The 22,727-nt window shown below is 39.2% G+C and overlaps 1 protein-coding gene and 1 long non-coding RNA gene across 7 annotated transcripts in view; one reads left to right on the top strand and one right to left on the bottom strand.

Annotated features, from left to right (window-relative positions):
* Nucleotides 1-22,727, top strand: part of LOC120423769 (uncharacterized) — a 127,571-nt gene that overhangs the window by 68,454 nt on the left and 36,390 nt on the right. The window lies entirely within an intron of this gene.
* Nucleotides 926-1,851, bottom strand: LOC128093346 (uncharacterized). The gene is made up of 2 exons (XR_008212431.1): nucleotides 1,376-1,851; nucleotides 926-1,308 (listed from the first exon to the last, which is right to left on the bottom strand). It is a non-coding gene; the product is annotated as an uncharacterized LOC128093346 (long non-coding RNA).

The following is a 22,727-nucleotide window of genomic DNA, read 5'->3' as shown; positions in this document are numbered from 1 at the left end:
CTAGTAATGAGTCTTTCCAATGAGTCCAAAACATTGAAGATCTGGCAACGCTTAGTCTCAAGTTATGACCGCTTAAGTGACATTTATGTATTTTTTTTATTGAGAAATAGATGGAATTTGATTTGAAAAAATGAGGAAGGCATCAACCTCATAGGTGGATTAAGTTAGTTTTTATGAAAAAATCAGTTCAGGTGTTCTACAATTGTGGGAGGCACAATAATATCCCCCAATCATGGAACAGGCAATTTGGAGGCAGTGTTTTGCTACTGAGGATAAAATAGTCTTGAAATGAAGGTTTTTGTTCAAAAAAGGCTACTTTTACTAGTGAAATAGCAAGAGAATGTCCAAATAAAGGTCCTAAAAATAGTAGGGTCGACAGAAAAGATTCATTTGGCATGCTATCGACAAATTATCACAAAATTGTTCCGAATTTGTGGGTGTTCCGAATATGTGGGATGACTGTACTTGGTCCATCACTTCTAAAGAAATCGTGGAAACCGTAAATTAACTTTGTGTTTCTTCCATCTTAAATAAAACATCTCTCGACTTTTTTTATAAAGTCACACCTTATGTCGATGTCCATCGGGGTACACTCAATTTTTACATTTGTGTATACACTCAAAATAGTTTTCACCACAAAGCTGCATGAACATATAGGTGATTTTTTTCCATATTGGTAATCATGCAACATTGACGTGAATTCCCGGTGGAAGCAAAATCTTCAGCATGCCGACCCATGATAGCTGTTCACTATCGCATCAGGTGGAATTAGCATGAACTTCACGTGAGATATGCATGACCTTTCATGCGTTATCCACATGATCGTCACGTGAAGACTGCATGACTTTTATTGCGGCTTTTTGCTGCTTATTTTTCTTTTATGAAATTATTTCTTATTCTTCTTATTTAATAATACGCCCTTGGATATTTTAAATAATTTTATTTTAAAAACGTTTTGAACTTTGAACACAACGTTTAAAACACTTATCACACTAAGTAAATCACTAAAACACTATAAAATCCATCAATTTACAACAACTGCAGTAACTTCTTGAGGACGGCATTGTGCAAATGGTCGACGTATTTTTCACCAAGTCGCGATGAATGGCGCGGAGCTTTGAGTTGTAGAAAAGGCTTCAGTTCTTTTTGGTTGATTTTCCCGTTGCAGCAGAGCAGCAGCCAACGGGAGACACTTTTAGTGGTGTTTGTCCTGATCTAGGTCCTGATTATTTGGTGCCACCTTCCGATGTCAACTGTATTGACTACCATAAAGTTCCAACATTGTGATGTCCGGTCGGATTACGTCTTCTGGAAAGAAAAAAATTAAAGCTCAAATTAGCGTTAAATTTATTTAAAAACAATGCAAAATACTGACCATCCGGTACGGAATATTAATACAGGCAAACGACTCTCGAACTTTTTTAATGCACCTTTCAAAAAAACTCAAGCTTATCGGCTTCTTGCCAAGTCTAGCGCCGAGAATGAACTGATGATTGAAATCTTCGAGGTTGTCGATCGGCAACCGAGCCGAAATTTTCAGACAGGAAATTCATGCAACCTTCCACCTTCCACCTCTCACTCAAACAACTTTTCACCACAATGTTGCATGAAAAGGTGTATGACTTTTTTCCATACCAATTTCCATGCGAAGGTTGCATTATAATCATGCAAACCCAAACTCAGCTGACTGCAAGCCACGCCTCCAAATTTTCAGACATGAATTTCACGTGGCATATAGTTGTGTGTGTGCATGCTGCGTGAAAATCAAGAAGAGTTGACATGAATGCATGGTGATTGTTGCATGACTCATGTAAAACATTGATTTGGGCTAAAAATTGGCTGCCACTGGAATTTTCATGCAACTCTGTGGTGAAAGGTTTTTTGAGTGTAGGACCTTGTCTAAAAAAAATCGAGAATCTTGAGAAAGAGTTACCAGATCTTCGATTTTCATGCCTCATGTGACTGTTCAGAAATAATAATTGAAATGGTTTTTATTTATATGACTTATCCAACGATGTTATATCTTGATGTTTGATTCTCTGTTAAGTTACACGAGTATCATTTTTCCCCCACAATAAATATAATCTGTCACAATAAAATCAATTCGTGTCAAACATACATGTTTTGTCAACGTTGTGTGGTGAATCAACATTTATCATCAGACAAACGTTGAAGATGGGTAACCGACTGGATTCAAATGCTATTTTATCTTTCTCTGTGGGAGCTGATAGGATTCGAACCCAGAACCATCCACTTACAAACCTAACATCGTAACCACACAAATACTCAACAGCACTGCTGCCCTCTACGAATTGTACCGCGACCAGTCTACAGTTTCAAAGACAAATATCTTCTACGCGACCCATTTCAGAGACAAATAAGATCAAATACCAAATTCCAAGACTTGAAAAAACCACACATAACCGCGTGAGAATCAACTCGATTAGCCGTATGTTACGACTCCTTCCTCGGAAAGCTCAAATCTAAGCTCAAATTCCAGCACACATATTCACCCTAGGTGCATCTCACTGCTGCGGGTAATTGATTTTCATTACGCGCAAATCAATTACGCTTGAAACTGGAGCACCTGCATTTCTGGTTCGGGAAGAGGTCTCTCCTAAGCTCTGCACCAAGACTCTCGATCAATGGGGAAACCCGCTGACGGTGACTGCCCCTGCGGTTACGTTTAGTCTCAAGTTGGTCTCAGGCCCAGTCCCCTGAACTGTTCATCGCCACGGGTAATCTTTCATTGGGCTGTCATCACCCAAACCTGCAGCGTCCCCACTGGAATGTAAAACTTGCATAATTTTGATTGCGGTTAATTGGCGTTCGTTAAACCTATACGTTGGATAGGGGAGGCTGGATCATCTGAATGAATTGATGATTCTACATTGAAGTCGGCTCCAGCAATTACAAACCTCCTTTTACGTTGTTTTACGAGTTTCCCGGCCAACCTAGCTTTACTCGCATGTGCTGAAATCGATCATTTATTAAATGGAAATTTATTGATTTTCCTTCATTACCTGCTGCACCACGGCGGCGGCGGTATTTCACTAGTAAGCCCGAGGCGGCGGCTTCAGGAATGGAGTGAAAAATGTTGAAAATTGATAGCAATACGACCTCGACCGTATGTGAATTTTGCGGCTGACCCAGTTCTGGCGGCGCAATCGCCAGGAAAATTGACCATTTCCGTCGGTGTGGCCGCGGGTACCGAGGAGCGCGGTACTTTGTTCTATTATTAGGAGTTTCTTGTGGAGGCCAAGCCGGATCATTCATGTGTGTGTGTGTGCGTAAAGTTCAAATAGCAGGAACGCCTTGCCAGCTTTTTTGAGCTATCTCTCGAGGGGTTCTGAGCCTTTACCGCCGGGCTTGAATGGGCGATGGGCGATCATTAACTGGATTTGAAGAAGCTCTTCGCCAATCAACGCCCCTCTGTTGAACGCGGCGTCCGGGATAACAAGCGAGATCATAATTAACTTATTTGACCCTCGCGAGCGCGAATGAGCTGCTCTTACGGTTAAGAGCCCTTAACGAGAAGATTGTTGAGCTCTGAAATAGATCCATTCAGGGACGATGCATGCTTTTTAATACGTTTTGCAGAGCTAAAGGTGTAAACTTGAAGATGACAGCAGCACGTGTGATGATTGATGGGGTCATACCGTGGACGTATTGATCCTTTGTTCCTAGAAGAATGTCTGCTCATTGATGCAATACTCAACTTTACATGGTGATTTACAGAGGTTTGTCCTGACCTCGTAAGCTTATCAGATTTATTTTACCATGATTTTTTTTAGATCTTAAAATAATCTTTAACGCAAAAACAAGTTTGTTCATTGTACACTAGGGTGCCCAGAATGTGGAACTTTTTCTCAAACCATCGCTCCACAAGCTGAATATTGTTCCTTGAGCTATTATAGGACTCTGGGTCAAATATGAGCAAACTCGGTCAACATTTACCCATTGATATTCAAAGGTGTTTGGGAAAATTCGAAAAAATGTATGGAAAACACAATTTTCTTACGGTTTGGTGCGCTACTGCCATCCAAATATTCCCGAAAGTGAGATTCTCATTGATTTGGATTTGGTTTGTAAAACATACCAAAGCTGTAAAACTCCATCATGAAAAGTTAGCAATTTAAAAAGTCATTTTTGCATGAAAAACATTTTTTTCATCAACTTTAGGCTCAGGTATCAATGGGTTAATCTCAACCAATTTCGCTCAAAATTTGCACAGATGCTTTAAAAACCCCCAACAAACCGTTTCCGCTGAAAAAAAATCGTACTAGGCTTGCTCAATAAGGTTAAAATTTTCATAGCAGAATATGTATGGAGTCACGGTGTATTTTTTCGAGACCTCAAAGATAAAAAATTCGGTATGTCTGATATTTGGCACCGTGGAAGAAGGGCTCTTTCCCGACATTTTGCGGGGTCCAGTGAAATATTTCGTGGGGGGGGGTCTAGAGCAGCTTTTTTTTTGAAGATTATTTTTGGATTTTATGGGACATTTGTTCAAAAAAGTCACAGAAAATCGGTGCATTCGTGTTGATATCACTCAAACTTCTTATGAATATGCCTTAGGGACTCTAACCAACCATATTTGACCCATATTTGACCTCCACCAAAAAATTCGAACCAAATTTACCAGATTTCTAGCATTCTTTGAAATTACTCCAAAATCCATGCTGGAAACCCCGATACGACCGAAAATGAATCTTTTCTTTGTACAATTTGTCATGAAAATACAGCAACACATTGCCCGGATACGAATTTGAGCATTAAACAATGCCAAAAATTGTTTATTTAATAAATAAGCTGTTTATTACCCAATAAGTTCCGATAATTATTTTTTCAATCCTCTGCCACATTACACCATAACATTTTGAAACATTTTAGAATCAATCACATTGTAGAAAACTGTTTTCTGAACAAGTTTCATTTAAAAAAAATTATCAGTTTTGGTTCTATATAAGCAGAGATATGCCCAATTTCCGTAAATAAATAGTGCCTTTCTCGAAAATTTCTTAATTTAATTACCTTTCACATGATGGGCATTGGGAGCCCTTCTACACGCAACCGAGCTCGGCTGAAAATCGTGCAAAATCCCTCTCAAATCGAACGGGAATTACTTCCGTGCACGGACAGGCGAGAAAACCCTCACGAATTTCTTGCGGCAAACCCGCAAGAATTATTTCAGGCTTGAATAAGCGGGAATAAACACACACATGCGTGCTTTTGAACATGTATTGGTGATACAGTCATGCCTCGGTTTTGCACGCCTCGGTTTTGCACTGCCCCCGTTTTGCACCGTTCAGCTGCCTCGGTTAAGCACGGCCCAGTGCTTAACTGAAGCACAGAGCTTATGGGTTTTTGGCTATATGGGAGACATTGGCTTTAATCGTATGAAAAATCATGCAAACATCAAAAAATTATAGTGTTTTGGAATCGGGATGATGTCAGTTATCCATTAAAATTATTATTTCATGAAAATTTTCACAAAAATACGTATTTTTCCTGTATTTTGAAAATGCATTTTTTTTCTCTAAAGAATCCAAAAATATATTGTTATTGGAATATGGGTATCAAATGATCAGGTTTTTTCATACATTTCGGATAATTTTCACAAAACTACGTTTTTTCGAAAAAAATACTCAAAATTTCAATTTTTACAATATGGGTATCAAACGATCGGGATTTTTTCATACACTTCGAATGTAATAACAAAATTTTTAAGAAAATACTCAAAATTTTCACAAAACTACGTATTTTCGAATAAAATACTCAAAATTTCAATTTTTACAATATGGGTATTAAACGATCGGGATTTTTTCATACATTTCGAATGTAATAACAACATTTTTAGAAAATACTCTAATTTTTCACAAAACTACGTATTTTCGAATAAAATACTCAAAATTTCCGTTTTTACAATGTGGGTATCAAACGATCGGGATTTTTTCATACATTTCGAATGTAATAACAATATTTTTTTGAAAATACTCAAAATTTTCACAAAACTACGTATTTTTGTAAAACTTTTCAAAATTTCAGTTTTTACAATATGGGTATCAAATAATCAAATCAATTTTTTTCAAAAATACGTAGTTTTGTGAAAATTTTGAGTATTTTCATTTTTTTAATAACTTTCGAAATGTATGAAAAAATCCCGATCGTTTGATACCCACATTGTAAAAACGGAAATTTTTAGTATTTTTTTTCGAAAATACGTAGTTTTGTGAAAATTTTGAGTATTTTCAAAAAATATTGTTATTACATTCGAAATATATGAAAAAATCCCGATCGTTCGACACCCACATCGTAAAAACGGAAATTTTGAGTATTTTTTTTAGAAAATACGTAGTTTTGTGAAAATTTAGAGTATTTTCCAAAAATGTTGTTATTACATCCGAAATGTATGAAAAAATCCCGATCGTTCGATACCCACATTGTAAAAACGGAAATTTTGAGTATTTTATTCAAAAATATGTAGTTTTGTGAAAATTTTGAGTATTTTCTAAAAATGTTGTTATGACATCCAAAATGTATGAAAAAAACCTGATCATTCGATACCCATATTGCAATAACAATATATTTTTGGATTCTTTAGAGAAAAAAAGTGCATTTTCAAAATACAGGAAAAATACGTATTTTTGTGAAAATTTTCATGAAATAATAATTTTAATGGATAGCTGACATCATCCCAATTTCAAAACACTATAATTTTTTGATGTTTACATGATTTTTCGTACGATTAAAGCCAATGTCTCCCATATAGCCAAAATCCCATAAGCTCTGTGCCTCGGTTATGCACGCCTCGGTTTTGCATCCCCCATTTGCGGTGCAAAACCGAGGCATGACTGTATTTTCGGATCACATCCGTTGTGAGTGTGTTAGTGAGGGTTTTAGTGGGTTTATTGGTATTGGTATGCTTCGTCGGTAAAAATGGCTGCCCTCCCTTTTGCATCAAATAAAAAATACCACAAAATAGGTTTAAAACGCTTTATTCACAAAAACACTTATAACACTTCAGCATTTTTATCGTTTAACACTTTTCACTAAATTTGTCACATTTTTTGCCATCGGGGAGCGAATCGCGCCCGAAGCCGGGAGGGGATCAGCACCCCATGAAGCGACGTTGCCAGAATCTGCTTCCTGTATAGGCCCCCAAAACCAAAGCTAAAAACTCGATTCGCCACCTACATTCGAGTAGGAGAACTTTGGTGCAAGGTTACGTTTACGTTTTTGCGCGATAAGTGCAAAGGGAAGTGAAAATTATTTTAAGGTTTTTTAAAGGAAAATTGATCTTTTGGAATAAAATAAAGTTAACAGGAGGTAAGAAATAAAAAGTTCTATCGACTGACTTTTTGATTTTTTTGCTAAGTTGCCTTTTTCATTGAAAATTCTGTGATCCGGATTGAAAACGCGAGAATGAGGTTAGATTGCTAATTTTGAAAATCATTCCAATTACCATTTTTCAAGCAGAGCTTTGCTTTTATGGTAGAAGTGACTTTAAAAAATATTTGTCCACTTGAATAATCTACATTCTCAATTGATTAGTTAGGTTTTGGTTGATTAAAACATTCCCTTATTTTGAATCAGATAATGAACAGGTTAAATCGGCCATCACAAAAATATTTTCGTTTATATCAATTTAGCTACTTATTTCTTACCTGAAAATGGTATAATTTGCTATTAATGTCGATTTTATGATGAAATAAAGCAATTTCAAATTTCAAACCAACTTACTCGCTGTAGGTTATAATGAAAACATCACCCCAAGTTTCAGCGCCCTCTAGTGGGGGGTAATTATGACGTTTGACTGCCTATTCATGGCCATGTCTTGTTCGCAACCTGGCCAACGCCTCTGCCACGGCTTGTCCAAAGATTGTCCGGAACTTGGACCCAACGCACCAGCACTCCGATGAACCTGAGCACGGAAATAAGAGGACGAATTTAACCTCACGCTGATATCGATTTATTCTTTAAAATCTCACCTTTTGATCCGCATAATTTGTAACACGTTCCGATGATGTTGATTCTTAATTTTTCAAACGATTTCGGATGAAATATCTTGGAAATTTGCTTCCGATTTGCAAAAAACAACCACCGCGTGCAACATCGGCATCACTCAACTGTCAACTGTCAGGCAAAAAAACAGCAGGTGCTGTTCAAGAAAATCGGGTACTATAAGGTGTGACGAATTTTTTAGCTTTAAGAAAGTTTTTAGAAAATGGGAACATGGGAGGCAAATGTTTAGTGAGGATATTTTTAGGAAAATAATTATATAATTGTTTTATGATTCTAGTTAAATATTGTACAAAAATGTAATATATTTCTAGTCAAATGATAATCCACACAAAACCATATCTTGACTTTTTTTTGATAAGGTCCTATAAACAAAAGTAAACATTGAGTGTATCCCGCTTACTCCGATGGACTTTGACATAAGGTGTGAAAGGGATACACTCAATGTTTACATTTGTTTATAGGACCTTATCAAAAAAAAGTCAAGATATATTAGCAGGAAAATATTCCATCATACCTTCTAATATTCAAGCTGAAAGGTGAGCGTTCCTTTAGTTACTGTTCTTAAATTGCCGTAGGAAAAGTATTGTCATTTTGAGAAAAAAGAATATAAATAAATAAATCATAATGAAATGCAATCTCGAATGCAATACATTTTCTATCTCATATTTTTTAAAGTTCAAATCAAATATCAAACCTTCCTTATAATAAATTTTAAAAATCAATAAACTTTGTAAACTTGTATAATTGTAAAATTGTAAAATTGTAAAATTGTAAAATTGTAAAATTGTAAAATTGTAAAATTGTAAAATTGTAAAATTGTAAAATTGTGAAATTGTAAAATTGTAAAATTGTAAAATTGTAAAATTGTAAAATTGTAAAATTGTAAAATTGTAAAATTGTAAAATTGTAAAATTGTAAAATTGTAAAATTGTAAAATTGTAAAATTGTAAAATTGTAAAATTGTAAAATTGTAAAATTGTAAAATTGTAAAATTGTAAAATTGTAAAATTGTAAAATTGTAAAATTGTAAAATTGTAAAATTGTAAAATTGTAAAATTGTAAAATTGTAAAATTGTAAAATTGTAAAATTGTAAAATTGTAAAATTGTAAAATTGTAAAATTGTATTGTCGCTCAGCATCTGGAACTCGTTCCTGATGGGGATGTTGGCGGATGTTGATGTGCCGCTGGTCGTGGCACCGGAAGTACCGGAACGGGTTCGCACTGGTGATCTCGGAACATATCCGGGATGTAGTAACTTTTTGTCGATTCCTTCTGCGCTCACTCTCCCCTGCGCGATGGCGGTCGACACGGCGTTGGTTTGTTTACCTTTTTGCACACGGCCGGTAGACGAACTTCGCGGGTTTTTCGAGGCCGCACTCGAACTGCCACGGCCACGGCCGGCCCTTGGCATGCTGGTGGAGCAAACTCGCGGCTAATCACGGTAAACTACGGCGAAAAAAATCGAAAAAAACGATGGAGCACTGAGCACTTGACTGCTGCTTGCTCTCGTGCGTACACGGAGGAGTGTTTACGTTCTTGGTCAATGAAATTGAAACATTTCGACATTTTCCTGTGATAGTGTGCGTGAATTTTCGAGACCGTTCAAGTCGAGAGGGATTTCCGCGCGATTTCAGCGTTGTCCAACACAACTCAAATTGGGAGGGCCGCCCTCACGGATTTCTCGTTTGCGTGTAGTCGTAGTCTGCAGATTCTCACTTATTTTGTATGGGAGTTGTTGTTATAGTCCGGTTGAGTCTTTTTGGAAAGCTAAAGTCGGAATACAAAATATCTAGAAGCTGTAGTTAGAATCACTGTAGAGTTGGAGTTACAGTCGCTCAACCCTCAAAAGCACTCCGACCTCGGCCCTTAAATAGTCTTCCACAACTCTGCATTCTACTAATTAACTTGAAGCTATATAATTCATTCAATTTACTTGCAATTTATATTGATAAGTGATAGAACCGCCAGCTCTACCTCTAAACACAAGGTATAAATTACCGACGATAAAACGAAACATAACATCTCATCTACTTAATGAAGAAGCACCATTTTGTCTCACTTTCCCCACCCCATCCCAACTCTCATCTTCCTTTCCATTCAGAAAAAAAGTTTGTTTAACTTGCCAGTGCTAATAAATTCAATCCAATCTCGCCGCCGCTGCCGTCATTCCGCGCGTTCTGGAGCCACGATGAGAGGCAATAAATCGTAAAAGTGTGGAGAAATAAAAGTTGAAGGTCTTCCCGGTCCATCATCGCTCCCTCCAGCAGCCTCAAGCAGGTTGAGGTGGTCTTAAAAGTTCTATTAGCAACCCGCAGTGGATCTCGCGGACCCCGGCAACACTTGCGCTCTCGTCTTTCAATTACAGTTAAAATTTATGGCTTCCTCGTTTGAGCTGAACCAGAACCCACCCATCGTCGCGGCTAGACACAGCTGAAGATGCCGTTCTGGTTCTCCGACTCCGCGGATGAGTAACCTGGTCCAGGAAGATACTGAAAGGGAAAATGAGGCAATCACTGCCGATGTTCTGGTGAGAAGCCAGCGCTATTTTCTGCTCACTTTCATGAATTATAATTATTATTTGATTTGATTCAGACTAGAAGGCCAAAGTACCGATCTTGGACTACGCAATGTTGAAGGTTCGCCATAATCCAGCATGTCGGCAATTTTTCCCTTGCAGAGTAAATTGTGCCCCTGGAACGTGGCCTCCCGGCAGGTTCGTACGGCGGACCCTATGTTCCACTTCTAACAGTGTAGCGAACTGGCAGCAATCTTCATTAGCTAATAAACGTATTAGGGAGCAGAGCAATTTTCTGCAATTTCAGAATAGAACAAATTGTCTAAACTTTGTGTTCTCATTACACATCATTGCTGTGCCGTCCCGATGCCAACGCAGGAGATCATTCCCAGACCTCCAGATGGAAACGTGTCGATAATCTGGCCTGTTGCCTCTCTCCGGCTACGGTAGATTGGCAATTTGAATTGTCGGTAACACAACGGCAATGATGGAAACCGTTGTAAGAGCCGGCATGACTGCTGTATAATGAGTAAAGAACATGTTTTAATTTGTTGTTTGTGCTGATTGGAGAATGTTGCCCGACACATATTACACCAGGTAGAAGTCCACCGATTAGAGAACATCTGCTCCGCTGCAAGGGAAAGTAGGACATTCATCTTTCCGACGGCGCTCATGTCCACCCAACCAAACCAACTGGACGGACATTCTGGGCCCATTCATCAAAGGAGCAGCAACATTTTATCCAGACACTGCACCGAAAACCCGTTTCACCCGCGGCGCTGGCGTGAACGTGAACTCTCCAGGACACCAAAACCGCGACGATGTCCCGGCGTGTCTCGTGCGTCGTCCGTCGCTAACTTGTATACGAATGCTGCGACTCTGCGAGCAGAATTATCATTTCTCCTTCATCATTGGTTGATTTATTTATCGACACAGACCACATAGTACCCCATAACTCTTCGTCGGGCGCGCGACGACCGTTAGTCCACCCATGCCTGGCTCTGGTCACGGGAAAACACACGGCTGGCCAACTCAGATAGCCTAGGATCATATGGGCTGGACATTAAAACATTAAATGGTCACGGTCATTCGCGGTGAAATGTAACTCGAAGAAGGGTTCTTGCAATTTCACGGGGCAAGATTTTCCATTACGATCACAGCTTCGCTTCGATAAAGTGAAGGGAAGTGTGAAGAAAATATATAAACACACCTTATCAGCAAAATTGTAATGTTAAATTGGACTCAATGAAACCTCATTATATCTACGTAAATCTACGTACCTTGTCCAATAAGATATCACCTTCAAATGCACTTGTATTTGACAAAGCAGTCAAGACCAGGTTAAAATATGCAAGACCTTAAATCGCTATACCTGATTCACCAGAGAAAGTAGTTTCGAGTGGTATGCTGCTGATAGGAAACTACCAAAATCCATATATTTTGTCTGCTTCCAGTTTGTTAAAGGTTCAACAACGAAAGGGAAGCAATTTTCTTGGATAAGAAAGGTGAATTCTTAAAATTAGTCAGGTCATACTTAAGCTCGACTGTTCAAAATAAGACAAAAAAAAAAAAAGTTTTTTGTGATTCGAATATCCGAAGATTCAATTATCCGAACTAATTTTTTTTCCGAGGCCTTCGAATAATCGAGTCTGGACTGTAATCGAGATGACCCATGGGAGATTTACGTAGAAAGATGTGTATCACCTTCCTTCGCTTCGCTAGGAGACGGTGATTCTAACGATTGCAGACTGGATTTTCGCCATGTGATGTGATGATTGTCTAAGCCCAAGTTGCCTAGGAATCGATCATTGGGAATAGAACCAATTCCACATGAACCAGATTCTCAGCACCACCATGGTAGTCCATTGCCGGCCGCTCCCATCTCCACCGCGCACCAGGAACAAGGAACGGGATGTGGAAGACGGGAAGTGTTGATGCTCCACTTTTTTCAGAGTATTAAGGGAAACTCTCCACCAGTGCTGTTAAACGTTAATTAACGTTAACGCGTCCGTTAATCGTTAAAATTAACGTGAACGCGAACGGAGCCTACGCTGATCTTAACTTTAACGTGAACGGATTAACGTCGTTAATTAACGCGTTGATTAACGCGTTAATCCCCAACTTTCGGGGCCTGTATCTTCCAAACGGTAACATCTAGCGGGTTACTTGCAGTTGCATTTTACGGGCATTAACTGTGACTATGAGTTCCCGGTGAGGTAATTTGTCCAAAGTGGCCACCGGTTCCGGTAACCTGGAACATCCGTCAAGCATGTTTTTTTTAAGGCTTTTGTCATTCAATTGACATTTGAGCCAATGTTATGAAACGTTGTTTGTAGTACATAGGTATACTGACTACATTGGGTCAGTTCAGGGTATCTGTGGCCACTCCGGAACCGATTCCATGGTACCACGCAAATGGTTCCGATGATTGTGATATTCAAAAGTCGACCTGTTGCTTGTCAAACTTCGTAAAATAAAAATCATTAATCATCTATTGTCATGCCGGTGTTCTTTGATCCGATCGGACCACTCCGGAACCGGTTACCGGTGGCACCGGAGGAAGTGTACTGAGTATAGAAAAAGTCCTTTTATGAGGCATATCAAAATTCATGAAATTGAAAGGCCAAACTGAGATCATCAGGATTGATCCTTCCGGAATCGGTCACAGCCTGTGACTCACAGGAGGTCAAAGTGCTTCCCCCTTGTATTCTTATCGGATTCTTGGATTCAACTATATCAGTCTAAGTCCTCATCAAGCTACCAATGCTCTACGGTCAAGTGGAAAGCATTTTTGCTTGCCTATCCAAAGGACAGGGGATCGAACCCCACCGTGAGTTCATTAATTCCAGAACTTTCTCGTTGGGAGCAGATGGGAATCAAACCCAGGACCATTCGCTTATAAAGCGAACTTCGTAACTATTCAGCCACGACCACTACCCTAGAAAGTTGTGTATCACCATCCTGATTAAAAATATGTACGATTCGATTCCCATATAAAGTACCATGAGAGGAGGCGCATGGTGGCTCAACAAAAGTTCAATTGTTTGTAAATAAGCCTTATTAAATTCCGTTTTGCCTTCCTCACTGAGGTAAGGCTATAATCCTGCTCTAAAAATGAACTTTGTATAAAAACGTCGTAGACCCACCTTCATGTATACATATCGACTCAGAATCGAAAACTGAACAAATGTCTGTGTGTATGTGTGTGTGTATGTGTGTGTGTATGTATGTATGTGACCAACAAACTAGCTCATGTTTCTCGGCACTGGCTGAACCGATTTGACCCGAACTTGTTGCATTCGACTTGGTTTAGGGTCCCATAGATCGAGTTTTATACAGATTGAAGTTTCGATAAGTAGTTCAAAAGTTATGTATAAAAATATGTTTTCACATATATCCGGATCTCACTTAAATGTATGTAAACTATGTCCGGATCCACCATCCGACCCATCGTTGGTTAGTTTATCAAAAAACCTTTCCATCGAGTCCAAAAAATAGAAGATCTGGCAACCCTGTCTCGAGATATGGCCACTTAAGTCATATTGATGTACTTTTTGGAAGCCGGATCTCACTTAAATGTATGTAAACTATGTCCGGGTCCATCATCCGACCTATCGTTGGTGAGGTTATCAAAAGACCTTTCCAACGAGTCCAAAACATTGAGGATCTGGCAACCCTGTCTCGAGATATGGCCACTTAAGTGATATTGATGTACTTTTTGGAAGCCGGATCTCACTTAAATGTATGTAAACTATGGCCGGATCCACCATCCGACCCATCGTTGGTTAGGTTATCAAAAGACCTTTCCATCGAGTCCAAAACATAGAACATCTGGCAACCCTGTCTCGAGATATGGCCACTTAAGTGATGTTGATGTACTTTTTGGAAGCTGGATCTCACTTAAATATATGTAAACTATGTCCGGATCCACCATCCGACCCATCGTTGGTTAGGTTATCAAAAGACCTTTCCATCGAGTCCAAAACATAGAACATCTGGCAACCCTGTCTCGAGATATGGCCACTTAAGTCATATTGATGTACTTTTTGGAAGCTGGATCTCACTTAAATATATGTAAACTATGTCCGGATCCACTATCCGACCCATCATTGGTTAGGTTATCAAAAGACCTTTCCAACGAGTCCACAACATTGTAGATCTGGCAACCCTGTCTCGAGATATGGGCACTTAAGTGATATTTATGTTCTTTTTTAATCCAGTTCTAAAAAATAGATGAAATTTGTGTACAGCCATTGATGGTAATGAGTGAGGAAGGCTCCAACCACATAGGTTGATTAAGTTAGTTTTTCAAAATGATTTGCAACTCATTTGTAACAAAAGTGCAGTTCCTGAATATTGAAGAAATGATCTTTGCTTTACTCCAGTGAAAGTCCTAGGTCTTCTTCAGGCAATCATGGCACCCGTCAACATCTCAATTTCATTGTATCACTTTTTAGTTAAGGTCACGACAATCGCGCCACTGACCTAGCTTCCCATCATTTCGCCGCATATTTTCCCATTTATCACGGGGTGAATTTAATAATTCCAATCAATTTAATTACCTCCCTTGTGCGCAAATCTTCCACCACTCAAAGCACGTACCCAGATACTGTGTGCGTTTGATGGATGTAATGCCACCACAAGATCCGTACATACCAACAAGTATCACTTCATCAACACAATGTACTCAAACTCACCGTGGCCGTCAATGGCCTCGGAGTTGCACTCGAAAGTGGCTCCCCGCCACGGGGAGAGGAAAATTAATTTTGAATGTAATTAATTATCACTCTCGCTCGATCTCGCCTCACCTGCTCGTACGTAGCTCGGTTTCATTCACTAGTTTAAATGATGTTTTCACCGTCGACTTCGTCAAGGTTAGGACTCAACAAGTGCCAGTCCGGCCTCCAGCTTTTTTCCTCTGTATTTCTCTCTCTCACCGCGATGCGATTGAAGTTTGTGGCAGTAGCGACGACTCCGTATAAAGAATCTCTCCCCTTGGTTATTATGTAAATTATGCTAGTTCAGCCCACTCGGAAGATCCCATCATTAGCATATCACATATATGAGTGTAATCACTTGCGCGGCGAAAAGCTTATCATCACTACGTTCGTTGGTGGCATGCCGAGGGAGTTCGTTATCGCTTTGAGACAGATTTGTAGGCGGTTGGGCGGTCGGGGAGAGCTTAATTTGAGAAGAGATGGCAAATTGGCTTAACAAACAGGGCAGGGTTAAGTATTACATTTAGTTTGATTGTATGCTTAGATTGTGTCTAAATTTGATTGGCATATTAGTGTAATGAAGGCGTCGCTGTGATGAAAACTCGTGAGTTAATTAAAGCTTGCCAACAGAGTTTCTTACTTAGTTTCAATTAAAAACCTTTTGTTTATTTTCCTGGCTTTTCAGCCAGGCTAATTAGTAAATACTATCCAAAATTATGAATAAGATTCAAGATACCATCGAGGGAAAGATTATTCAGGCAAGAGGGGAAATTGAGGTAGCAGTTTAAAGGGACGGAATAATTCATCAATAGATGAGAGTTGCCATGGAGAATTTGAACGGTGCGCGTCGCGGTCATCTCGCAGGATTTTCGATGCCGTTTCCGTCTTTGTTGTCCCCCCGATTGTGTGTGTATTTCGGTCCGGGCGATTTCGTGAAGTTTGACAGTTGCCTTGGAGAATTTGAACGGTGCGCGTAGCGGTCATCTCGCAGGATTTTCGATGCCGTTTCCGCCTTTGTTGTTCCCCCGATTGTGTGTGTTTTTCGGTCCGGGCGATTTCGTGAAGTTTGACAGTTGCTTTGGAGAATTTGAACGGTGTGCGTCGCGGTCATCTCGCAGGATTTTCGATGCCGTTTCCGTCTTTGTTGTCCCCCCGATTGTGTGTGTATTTCGGTCCGGGCGATTTCGTGAAGTTTGACAGTTGCCTTGGAGAATTTGAACGGTGCGCGTCGCGGTCATCTCGCAGGATTTTCGATGCCGTTTCCGTCTTTGTTGTCCCCCCGATTGTGTGTGTATTTCGGTCCGGGCGATTTCGCGAAGTTTGACAGTTGCCTTGGAGAATTTGAACGGTGCGCGTCGCGGTCATCTCGCAGGATTTTCGATGCCGTTTCCGTCTTTGTTGTTCCCCCGATTGTGTGTGTTTTCCGGTCCGGGCGATTTCGTGAAGTTTGACAGTTGCTTTGGAGAATTTGAACGGTGCGCGTCGCGGTCATCTCGCAGGATTTTCGATGCCGTTTCCGTCTTTGTTGTCCCCCCGATTGTGTGTGTATTTCGGTCCGGGCGATTTCGTGAAGTTTGACAGTTGCCTTGGAGAATTTGAACGGTGCGCGTCGCGGTCATCTCGCAGGATTGTGTGTGTTTTTCGGTCCGGGCGGTTTCGCGTTTTCGCATTTTAGTTGGTTTTATCTTTCCACAGCCGGCTGTCTAAGATTGAATCATTTATGCTAAACTCAACACCAAATAACCGGGAATAGTCTCATCCGCATACTCCGACTGTTTGCCTTGAGAATGCATAATACATCACACCATTAAACAAAATTTATTGATTATTGGGTCGCATCATCATCCTCTATGTTGAATCCTGGCCATTACCCTTACCCACTAACAAAATCCCAAGTAGAAGTAGTTTTCCGGTACACGTGGGGGTGTGGATATCGTATAGAACCCACCCTTTGTAGCAACCTGTGCTAACTAACATTCCCGTCCCAATCCCCCGAGATCTACAAACTGACATGGCGGGCGCCGTTGGTGGCCAACGACTGTTACCTATTTGCTCCAGATCTAGTTTTAATGATCTTGATGTTTTATCTTTTCAGCGCATTCATACATGCTGTTGATAAGGGAAACACCATTAGATCGTTCAAGCGTATGGTCGGTTGTATTGATAGGATATTACGGTCCTGTTCAGCAACGGAGAAGGACAACCATGGGTGGTCTCTCATGCTCATGCTCATGCTCTAAATACTATCCAAAATAATGTTTATGGAAACTACCCAACGTTCCAATCCAGAAACCCTTGACCTATCCATGTAATGCATTTACTGTATCGGCCAATGACTCACAAAATAAGTTGTGTAAAATTTTTCTTGGGATTTTTTCTCTTCTCAAAAGTTATAGAGCATGCCAATTCAAGCATCATTTCTGGAGCAACACGAGAGCGGATAAGCATTGCGCAAATCCTGAGATAATCGGTAATTTTTTCACATAAATCTAAGTGAAAAACAATAGCTAACCTACCTTTTCCCAGCTAACTTTTGACACTGCGAGTTTTGTTAAATAGTTACCTGTTGCTCCGGAATTTGCAAATTAGTGCTTGTGCGCCTTTTTTAAATACTGCTCCAGATTTTTAAATTAGTAGTTTATGTAACAAGTTGCAAAAAGATGATAACAACATTAGAGTTTTGCAACGAGTTGCATACAACCTGTTTGCACTTTGGAATAATGTTGTTCGGTAAATCGTTCGGTAAATCACGTTGTGAAAATTCTTACTTTTTCTGTCATTCTTGAAAAAACGGCCTACTTTTCTCTACTAAAAATAACAGAATCGATATAACAATGTGAAACATTTCAGTGCTGAAAAGTAGATCTTTTAAGCCTTTGAATTGAAAAGTTTTACATTTTAAATCGATTCTGTTAGTTTTTGTAGAGAAAAGCAGGCCGTTTCGTCAGTCAAGATTGTCAGGAATAACGTCATGATTCGAATTCCCGGACGCTTCGAAACCCAGACACTTCATTTTGTTTTATCAATTATTTGAATATAAGTTCGCATTATGTATGCCAAAACTGTGTTATTTGATGAACTCCAACATCAACTTTCATTTAAAGTTTGTTTGAACGCTGTAGTTAATGCCAAAACAATTAAATACAATAAAATTATAAGTTTACCAAAAATGCGAAACATTTCACTTGAAATATTTCATAGGCGTTCGAAGCACCGGGAAGGCAAAGCAAAAATTTATGGTTACGATTTCCTTAAATTCTAGCAAATGTTTACATAAACTATCGATTGTTTTGATGTTAACAGCTTGTTTGAGACCTAAAGAATGCCATTCACTAACATTTCAGTCCAAATTTGTGCGATTCATAAGTAAAATCGAGTGTCCGGAATTCGAAGCAAAAGTGTCCGGATTTCGAATCAGCTTTTATCAGTGTCCGGGATTCGAAGCACAACAAGTCATCTTAATTTTGAAATTCTGATGAAAAATTGTTTGAAAAGACATATTTTGCATGCATTTTCTTGAAACTGACTGTTTATACTAAATCCTGATGATATTTCTACATTTCCAACTTATTTCATGATTTTTTGCCAGCTATAACAAAAATGATATGCTACTAAGTGTCCGGATTTCGAATCATGACGTTAGTAAGAATTTTCACAACGGGATCACTTTTTTTTGCGCCAGCCAACCAAGTCGTATATTTATCCAAAGAGGTTCACTGCCCATGATCGCATAAATGTCCCATATGCAAAAACAGCAAGCTGAGAAAAACGCATTTAAAGTTTGTCCCACACATAAGGCTACGTGTTAAGTTTTCACGAAAAAACTGGATTTCCTCCTGATTTCTAGAACAAAGTACTGGATGTTATAGGCTCTTTAGAAAGAGCACACGATTTTGAACCAAACTGCATCATTAACTCAAAAGTGATGAAAATGCATATGGGACATTTATGCGATCAGGGGCAGTTCACCGAGTGGGATAAAAAAAATGCGATGATTCTGAGTCCAAGTTGCCTAGGAATTAATGATTGGGAGTATTGAGAGTATTTCCAAATTCCACTTGGACCAACACCATGACAGCCGGCCAATGCGGCCGCTCCCAACTCCACCGCACACCAAGGGACAAGGATAGGGGATTTGAAAGACGGATTGATTGTTGATGCTCCACTTTTTCAACAAGATAAGGGAAAATCTCCACGGTATCCTCAAGTAAGTTTCGCTTGGAGTTGGATGAGTTTTGGGAAGGTGAATGGTCTGAGGAGCAACCCTCTAAAAACCCGCATGTCGCATGTCCAAAAATAGATCACGAGATTACACCTTAAGACAAAGTTTCATGCAAATCGAAGAGGGTTGAGGCAACTGCTGTGTGAGTTGGCACCCATAAAAATATGAAATTCAACTTGCATTCAAACTTTTATTCTCTTCCGATTCTTAGATTCAACTATATCAGTCTCAGTCCTTCTTAAACTCACTAAGATACACGGTCAAGTGGATAGCAGTTTTGCTTACAAATCCAAAGGACGAAGGATCGAAGCCCGCCTTGAGGTACGACTCTCTAAAAAATTGTATTCAACTCGTTGCAAAACTCGGTAAACCTCGTTGGATAAATGTACGACTCGTGCTGAAAAAATCTTCTTTTTGCGACTTGTTGCATGGGTTTCTCTTTATGATTGTTTTACAAATGCAGATTTTTCTCCAGGAAAAAAAGCGCTTCCTGGGTTCCAAAGCTTCCAGCTCGAGACCCTATCTCCATGCTCCAGGAAACCTCGTCGATCATCGCATAGACCAGCATCTAGTTATGCAAATGTTATCTCATCGCTCAATCGTAGCCGTCGGTCATCGGCAAATCCATAATCCCGTGGGTAAGCAGAATTATCCACGGCGCGTCGTGATCCATTTTGTGCGATCATCATTTGCCTACTCCCCCTCTCTGCACCATTTTCAATCAGCCCCCAATCAATGACCCTAGCTCGGGATCGATCTGGCTATGGCTTCATTTCGTCTCGCGCGGAAATCAGATCGTGGCAAACTTGGCGCGGGATAATCGCGCGCCTAGTCAAGAATACAGTTAGAAAGTGTTGCTTAGAACGATATCTGCTACTTATTACAAGCCGGAGCTTTCACCGTCGGCAAGCGCCAATGATATCAATTTCATCTAATGTGTATTATTGGTGCTGTGGAGTCTGCTGTTAGCCGTTCTCACCATCCATTAGGCCCAAACCGCGTATTAGAAGAAAGTGCTCGACCGTTTTTATGGCCGATTGCTAGAAGTTAGAACAGTCTCTCAGAGGAGTGCATCATCAGCAACTTTCAAGCTTGGAATCTAAATTGGCAGTTTACTTTACACATTTTACCGCTGCACACAACTGTTACGTCACTTTGAAACCCAACGCAAAAGAAGCAAGTGAAGTGATGAAATAAAACAATAAATATTGAATCAGCAAAAAATACTGTACTCTTACTGCCTGTTCTCATCAAGCTCAATCCAATCAATCGTTGCCGTGAGGGAAGAATCGGGCTTGGCTGAAGACTTCCTTGCTTTACGTTATCTATGTTGGTAAACAAAAATGTACCGTTGCAGGGGAATTGAGCTTGTTGAGCAATTATTTTGAACAACAAACCAGAATTTGTTGAAGCTCGAGCATTGAAAAAGTATATGTTTTGCAGGTTTAAATAACCAAAAAAAGTTTTTTATAGATTTTTAACAAGTTTTCTTTCTTTCTTTTTTTACAGGTTAGATAAATTTGAAACTACAGGATACATCATTTGAATTATAAGGTAAATTTTCAACGCTTTCAACGATCAAGTTTGGTTGGCTGTAAGAAAACTTAAACTGAAAATATCTGAAACTATAGGCAATTTGCTTGCACAATAGCTCATTTTCTCTACACATTATTGTCAATTTCGAATAGGAATGCCTCCCACGTTGTTAGTTTCAAGTACAAATACGTAATTTATTAATGACCGTTAATTTAAGCGTCCCTGCCAATTAATTGTTAATTTATGACCTTCGTGGGTGGAGTATAAATTATGAAGTAATGAGATTACATTGGAATTGTATCAATCAAATCATAAATCTCAACATATTATTCTGTTTGGGAATCAGCTAATATAATTCTTTGTTTGCGCCATATTTGAACATTCTATTGGCATTAAGTAACCTCAAAATATTTTCTATAAAAGTCTGATTAACGACATTTTTTACCACAACGTGGTGGTAAGGTAGAGTAGTCATCAATGAGACACGGGGAACAATGATAAAATGGCTCTCACAAGTCAATCAATCATCAATCAATCAATCACAATCAATCAGGCTCATATTTGGGGAAAGGTGTGTCTACTAGATACACATCTGCCATAATAGTGGCTTTGGTTATGGACGCTCCTTTGAAAAGTTATTCATAAATGTTTGATTCTGGGGTGTAAAAGTAAATTTTTGACAAAAAATACTTTTTCGCTCGTAGGCTGCCATTTCCACCAAAACTAATATTTCTTCAAATTTCTTTCGACGTTCCATAGGGATTAAGTTGGGCTACAATATCCTTTCATTAGGTTTGGCCTAAATTTAGAATATACCCAGCATCCAGGGCTGTCTCATTGTTCCCCACTCATTTCAGCCCATGGGTAACAATGAGACACTTCGATTTTTCTTCATTAAACTTTTCAAAATCTATGGAAATCTTTCATAACATGAATTGAAAGTGATATTTGGCATATTTATAGAGATTTAACCTCATTTAACCAAAAATACAAAGTTATTTGGTATAAATATATGGATGTTACAAAATTTAAATACTTTTCAGTATAACTTTTGTTAATTAAACTTTCATGTTGGCAAAATTGCTCTAAAATGTTCAAGGCAAGTCACGTGCTATGGAACAATACAACAACATGATGTTTTACTAGAAAAGTATTGATTTTCATAGAGTGTCTCATTGTTCCCCAGCTGTCTCATTGTTCCTGCCAAGTGCGTCTACAATAAGACAGTTGAATAACTCTGGCTGTAGATGTCGGATCGATCTCATATTTTGGTCAATGTTAGAACACATTAAAAGAAAATGTAACAAAAAGCTCATTAAAACATGCTGATGGAAAAATTAGAAAAATCGTTGAAAGTTGAAAACCAAAAGTGTCTCATTGATGACTACCCTACACTACTCAATTAGGTTGACAACATGTTATTATTTGAAAATTTGATTTTGGCGAAAACCCTCAATAACCCTGAACTGACAACAAGCATTGTTACAGTTGCATTGTTTTCTTGAAAACCAATGTTCAAACACCTCTTATCTACACTGCTACGACAGTCAACGCAGAAAATCGCCTTTCAATAAACCATTATATCGAAAATCACCATATCAACCGAAGATCGTCACGGTCGCGTTCGGCTCCATTTTCCCACATTGAAGTCTCAATATCGCAGCCAAATTACAACAGCTCAGCTAAAAAGTGGAAGAAATGTGATGTTCA

Source organism: Culex pipiens, chromosome 3, assembly GCF_016801865.2.
Source record: "Culex pipiens pallens isolate TS chromosome 3, TS_CPP_V2, whole genome shotgun sequence".
Taxonomy (NCBI): domain Eukaryota; kingdom Metazoa; phylum Arthropoda; class Insecta; order Diptera; family Culicidae; genus Culex; species Culex pipiens.
This window is presented reverse-complemented; position numbering and strand designations above follow the sequence as displayed.